At 33.7% G+C, this 7,166-nt stretch overlaps 1 protein-coding gene across 1 annotated transcript in view; it reads left to right on the top strand.

Annotated features, from left to right (window-relative positions):
• The window catches only part of LOC134539560 (ras-like GTP-binding protein Rho1), a 6,277-nt gene extending 1,126 nt beyond the window's left edge, over window positions 1-5,151 (top strand). Inside the window, exon 2 of the mRNA XM_063381700.1 lies at window positions 4,500-5,151. The gene's annotated coding sequence lies outside the window, so the exon portion shown is untranslated. The remainder of the gene's footprint in view (window positions 1-4,499) is intronic.
• Window positions 5,152-7,166: the final 2,015 nt, after the last annotated feature.

The raw sequence follows: 7,166 nt of genomic DNA, 5'->3' as shown, positions 1-7,166 counted from the left end.
AAACCTTTTTCCAAGCACAGTGCAAGTATACTCACTCAAAAAAAAAAAATCTTGTTATGAATGCAAGTTGGATTGCTCTGCATGTAGCTTTGACTTGAATTTTTAATACTAAGTAGTGTAGATATGAACACATATCACGAGACTGCATGTATATGCACAAACTTGCTTAAAATGCTGTAAGTTAATTCAAGTTGCAATTCTCTGAAATTAGTTGTAGATGAATGGGAAAAATTTATACTTTTAACTAACTTTCAACTAACATAACTTTGCTAAATGCAGAACATTCAGCTTTTTGGCCCAGGCCACTGTTTGCTCCACATTTTACAGTCATTTTTAGTGTTCCAGGAGAGAGATGCCCCAGTGCTATTGCAGGGTGAAGTGAGTAGTTATGTAAGGCTAGATGGAAGTGTTTATTACTATTTTGTGTACAATTATAATTTAACTAAATAAAACTGTATATTTTTGTTGGGTTTAAAAAATTTATGATAAAATTGCAATATAAGAGATTGATTATGATACAAATGATTACAAAAAATATTAACATAATATCGGACCAATATTTGACACAAATCTAAATAAATCATGGTCTAGGCATGCTTTCTGATGAGAAATTATAAATTTATCACTTAGCACGTGCAGCAGTTCTGAAATGAACATCAGAAATGTTGTGATTAAAGCTGTGGCCACACAGAAAACTACGTGATATTTGCTATGTTCGCTGCACCAGGCGGCCAGACGGGATAGTCTAGTTCGTGCTGTTGGAGAGACGCATGCCGTGGGATTAGAGCGATGATTCCGGCTGTCTCAGTATGTGAACATAAAAAGAAATGGGTTTTTGAAGTTAATCAAAAAATAATAAATTTTGAGAATTTGATCATTTGATAATGCTGTGAAATGTGCGGTTTAAATAATTGTAACATATTGCAACTCCAATTATTTTGTCATCTTTATGTTTTTGAAACATTGTTTATTTCTTAACCTAGAAACATATTAAGAACGTAAATGAATGTTCATACATTGGAAAACCGTCATTTGTAGATATAATTTGCAATATTACAGTAAATATTATATTTGTGCAAGTTGAATTTGATTGCAAACTGAGTAAAAAAAAATTGCAATTCCACTTACCTGGTTTATTAACCTCCCTTGAAATCAAATCCCGGGTATAATCCTGCATGTCATGCTTTCTATAGTTTTCTATCGAATTGTTCCAACAACATGGATATTTTCTTACTTCAATAAAATTTCCCGTCGACACGATACTAATTTAAAGCAGAAGTAGAGCACAATTCTGCGCAAAAACATGGTTTTGTTTATCTGCGCATGCGTGAAGTCCGACATTTCAGAAGAACACCAAAAACCTGGCGACATCGCCAACATAGCGACCACATCTTTTTTTGGCCAGTGGCACCTGAGATGCGGCTGGCTGTATTTTTACTCGCGTAGCGAACGTAGTGAACATACCAAGCATAGCACCCTGTGTGGTTGTAGCTTACATGTCAGAGAGAGTGCTGCAGCAGTTACACAGCTGTATATACATGCTCAGACACACACATATACACACAGAAATAGTGAAATGATTGAACTATGACAAGTTTATCAGAAGAATGTAGAAAAATTTTCTGTAGCACACGTGGTGTACATATATCAAGACAACTTGCAAAATCGTGTAATTTAAATGCAAGCAAAAACTTTGCAGGTTAATCAAAGGAGAAACATGATTATTTGCATTACATAATGCAGGAATTAATTTCTTCCCCTCCTCCCCTCCAGTACACTTAAATTATTTTTATAAAGAAAGATGCATTGTACACTTACTTAAACAGGACACTTTCTGACGAAAATTGAATTCTAGAAAATTCAGTCGGTAGTTTACGATGTTAATTATTTGAGGGAACTAAGTTACTGTAGCGTGAGAAGTTGGTGGAAGTGTTTCACTGTGCACCATTGTGACTGACACTTCTTTGAAGGGAGGTTACGGACACTTGGCTAAAGTGTGAATTAAAATCAAAATATTACATATTGTTGTAATGTTAATGTAACTCTTTGTAAGAAGCAAGTAAATCCGGAAATTTGGTATACTTTTGGGGGATTAGGCTTTGCCATCTTGCAGTAAAGTTTTCGTAATTAATTTTTTTTTGGTTTTACGTGGCATAGGACTTAGTTTTGGCTACGTGTTGAAGTCGACACTCGTGAACTGGTGACAGCTGTAGTCACCCACGAGAAATAATAAATTAAATAAATTATTTCCTTGCTGGCTTAATAGCCTAGGGTCTGTTAGTAAATAGATGCTTGTAACAAGATATAGAAGGTCCGGGAGATATGAATCTTGCTTTGACATGCCAAATACTTTAGGAGATATCTAAATTTTTAATTTTGCAATACAACACCTGTGCAACCATTGGAACGTCGACATTTTTGTTATTTTGTCGTGTGTTCGTGAATGCATAATAAATAAAATGGTCGATTAGGTCAGGTCAGTTACATTATTAATACTTTCAAACTAAGCGGACATAAAAAATAATGTGAATTAATTTTAATGGCTGTTTAGTTTTAAAATATTTATAATGTAACTGACCTGACCAAACAAACCGGGACAAAGGATGAACAGTACGAACTAAAATGGTCCATTAGGTCAGGTCAGTTACATTATGAATACTTTCAAACTAAGCGTACATTTAAAATAATATGATTTAATTTCAATGGTTCTTTAGTTTTAAAGTATTTATAATGTAACTGACCTGACATAACAAACCCGGACAAATGATGAACATTAACAACTCACGAAAAAAATTTTTGTTACTTATTACTTGCGCAACAATATCCAAATAAAAAAATAAGACTTTAAAATTAGAAACGTTAAAAACTCACCTAAGTTGGAGGCGGGTACATTTCCTTTGATGTAGTCGTTCACCTACGTCGCGATAACTCCGACGGAACATGAATAAATAAATAAATAATCACGTATTGGTTCATTTGAATACTGGCCAATCACGGAACTGTCACGTGACAACATTGTCCAATAAGAAATATAATAGATACTTGTAAACAAGAAACAATGGTGACCGCATTACACAGATATTGTGATGAAAATTAAAAAATTCGATATCTCCTAAAGTATTTGGGATTTCTTATCTCCGCCGGTTGATTTGAAAAGAGGAAGTGAAAGAGCATAGAATAAAAGTATTTTCGGATTTTTAGCATTTTTTTTCTGCATATACCGCGACTACATATTTACAAAAAAAAAAAAATGGAATAATCCAAAATGGCGTTGCCCAATTCCCTTTAAATCATGGAATAATCCTAAATGGCGTGGCCCAGTCCCCTTTAAATCATAGAATGTGTATTTCATAGTAGATGCGTAGCATCCTGTTAACTTTTTCCATCCCAGGGCTAACAGTAGCTTCCTAGCAATAACGAATTATGTATTTCCTACGTTCAACATTTGGAATCATCTACATTCGTTCTTTGGCTTCATTTAGTTTTAGAATGTACGTTATCGGTGCTAACCGGAGAAATGCTTGCCTGACACAGTGCCACACTTGTCTTTGGGCTGTCAGCCCGTTCTCTGGAATGTTGATAGAAGCTAACCAAGTAGTATAGCCAGACATGACGGTGCTAGCATGTATTCCAGGAATAACACAATTTTTTTGTCATGTATTTTTAAAAATATATATATATACAGTAGTGTCTCTGCAACCTCGGATAAATAAAGTCTCTGATAACATTGGATATAATACCAAAAATATCTTGGTTTTTAGTTGGTATCTTTTTTTGGGGTGATGTTTTTTTCGGCTTTCCTTCGTTGTGAGTTCTTTCAAGTCACCCCATGATTTGCCCAGCCAGCAACTTGCATCTTTGAGGTTGATCATGTTAGGCTTTCGACAACAGTTGGATCATTATCTATGTACTCGAGCAAATGTTTCAAAGGTCTTTGCTGGTAATGGAACTTTACGTCGGCTCTGATAATACGGAACCACTGTTAATCGAGACAATACTGTGTATGTGTCTGTATTATTATACTGCACTGTGTTCACTATCAGAGACATGTCCTATGCGGTAGTTGGCAGTTTGATCTGTATTCGGCATATCTTCATGTGTCATGTAGGATTTTTTTTTTTTGTTTCCAGATCTTTATGATGAAATATTTGAAAATGTGAAAGTTGTAAGATTTACGCTGTAGGAACAGAAATAGTTAACGTGTTGTGAGTGGACATGTTTTCATGTCAGGCAAATGTTTAATTATACATAGATATGTATGATTTTCTGCAAAAATGTAACACGTAGAATATTTCTTATAAGATAATTGACAACGAAAAGTAATGATGTGAAAAAAAAAATGCAATTGCAGGTGCAGTCGAATGACATGAAATAATTGTTGTTTGTCGTGTCCTGTGATGCCAAGTGAAGAGCGACATTGCTCGCCAAGTTACTGTGTTACGAACAGAGCAGGGAGTTTATGTTTAACTAATTACAACTTTTTCTCTTTTATTTTTCAGCTTTTCTAAATCATTAACAACACTGTTCCAATGTATGTTTCGAAGAGAAGTTAAACCCTTTAGCCAACGTGCTGGTGTGCATTATTGGCCGGCGTGTGTGCGGCGCGGCCGTTTCACCACAGCACAAGTGAACTGTCACGCCTTTGATGAGCGGAAAATAATTTTTTTTTTTTGGATCCGTAATTTTGTCTCGTGAAACTTTTGACTGATAACTGTATTTGTGGTAGGGTGGTGGCTCCACGTCTTTATAACTATTGCTAATAACAGTTAAATACGCAACTTTATATACAGTATTTTTTTTTTTCCTTCAGATTAATGGCTACGGTGCAGATTTTCTGTGCTTCTGTTTGTGTAGTAGTTTTATGGCTAGCAGACAAAATAATTGTCACTTTTACAATGTCAATTTTTTTGAGTACTATCAGTCTTTGTTTCTATTGAGAATGTCAAGTACATATAAATATATTGTTAGTAAGTACTGTATTGCAATTATATGCCAAGGTTAGTTTTGTGTAACGTGGTCTGTTTGTCGTCACTGGGACTTCCCACGTGCGACAGTAGATACTAATGTATGATGAGATTTTTTTTTTTGGACTCTGGCCTACGCCTCTGTAAACAGTGTCAGAATTTCCACATAATAAAGATAATTAAATGATTTTGTGTTATTACTTAAAAAAAAATATATATTAGTGCTTTGTCAAATACTAGTGTAATTTTTTGAAAAAAAAAAAAAATGTTTTTAAAGAAAGCATTGAGGAAAATCAAGTGTATGTGCATAAAGTTGTAAAAATAACACACATTATGTGTGTTACTTAGTGGCAGAGTAGTGGTGTAAAAATGAACTCTACCACCCAAACAGGCCTATTGGGTGTTTGGCTTAGGGTCGTAGAGGTGCGAACAGTTCTGCCAACAGACTCCTGGGTGGGAGCATGTATTCCTGGCCAGTCATTACATAGGGTTAGGATTATGTGGGAATTGCGATAAAAGCCAAAATAACACCGAAAAGCTTGTAAAGCATATAACACCGGAGTGCAAATTAACACACCATTAAGCACCAAAATGTGACCCAAAAAAAAAACATGAAACTGTCTAGTTTTCTTAATTAATATTCAACTCTGAATATGAAAAATGTAACCTTTTAATATATTAAATCCAATTAATGTAAATTATTTAGCATGGAGTTATCACCAAAATGTAAGTTACTTAATTGGGAAAAAAAAAATTATGCTTTTTCTTTGGTATGGTAACTGTTTTTCGGAACTAATTTTTACAGTATGAAATTTTAACATTTTATAAATGCACATATACTTGCTGATTTATTATCCCCAGTGTTTATTACAAATGGTTATATTGTAAAAGTGCATCATGTATCAGTCAAAAATGATGAGCTTTGGTGAAGTCGTATTTTTTAAAAATTGTGCTACCTTAATGAGAAAACAAAATTCATAAAAAAAAAAAAAAAAAAAAAACTTAGAAATCTCATGTTTTAAATATTCGATTGGCCTGAAAATAAAACTGTAAAATCTTGTCTTGTGTTATTGGTGCAAGACGGGGGTTTGGCAAATCAGTGCTGTGGAACAGCCGTGCTGCTCTCGAGTTTCCTAGTGCTCTGTTCTGGGTAGCATTTGGTCATCACTAGTGATGGGCCAATTCCCAATTTCCTCGAATTCGGATCCCACGGAGTACCGTGAATATACCCCTTGAATCCGAATCTAGATCCCAAGGGTCAAAAATCAAGTAATGCACAAAAAATAAAAAATAAATGTTAACTATAGTTTCTAGAAGCAACACAAATTGTAATTTTATTTATATGATAACATGCTAAATTACAATATCTTGGGGAATGGTAACAGGATAGGCCTGAAGAAAAAATACTGAGAAAATTTCAGAGGTTATCAGTGTTGAATTTTTTTAATTACTTTATTTACTTTAATATATTTCTCTGAATCTTTCTCCTCAAATATTGAATCCTCTGAATACTAAGGATTTAATGGTATTTGAGGATTTAATTCGCCCATCCCTAGTTTTTACATAAAATATAATTAATTTTGTCCACACAAGTCTGCAACAAAATTTCCAAGACTTTTTCTTATCAAAAACTAAAAATTGTTACTTTTAAAATATAACTTTAACTATTTTCCATGTGTCTGAAAAGAAAGAAAAATCCAGCCTCAGTTATCCCCATAGAGTGCGTAGTTTTCTTTCTACTTTTTCTGTGTGTGACAGAACTTAAAGTAAATTCCCCGACTTCAGAATGTGGATACTGTGTGATTGTAATTATTTTTATGATTTGATTATACAATTTAGGTTCCATATACTCAGGAGATGATTATTAAATTTTTTTTTTCCATCTGCTAAAAACCGGTTGTATTACAAAGATTATGGAAGATAACGTATACACATTTACTTTTGCCAACAATAGCATAAAAATACAGGGAATTAGTGTTAATTGTCAATGCTGAACAGTAAAATAAAATCATTGTAGCTCTTTGAATTGGTTGAAATAAATGTGCAGTTAACATATCACCTAAATTAGCTGCATTTTTCATATTGTGAAAAAAATATCTGTTAATTGAAAGTAAGGTGATGCCTAATCATCACTACTATTAGAATGTTGGAATCTTGGAATTATAATGTAAGACAACAGGTTAACCTGTATCAAATATATGC

This window comes from Bacillus rossius, chromosome 15 (assembly GCF_032445375.1).
Source record: "Bacillus rossius redtenbacheri isolate Brsri chromosome 15, Brsri_v3, whole genome shotgun sequence".
Lineage (NCBI taxonomy): Eukaryota > Metazoa > Arthropoda > Insecta > Phasmatodea > Bacillidae > Bacillus > Bacillus rossius.
The sequence above is the reverse complement of the archived record's forward strand: the minus strand, read 5'-3'. Positions and strand labels throughout refer to the sequence as shown.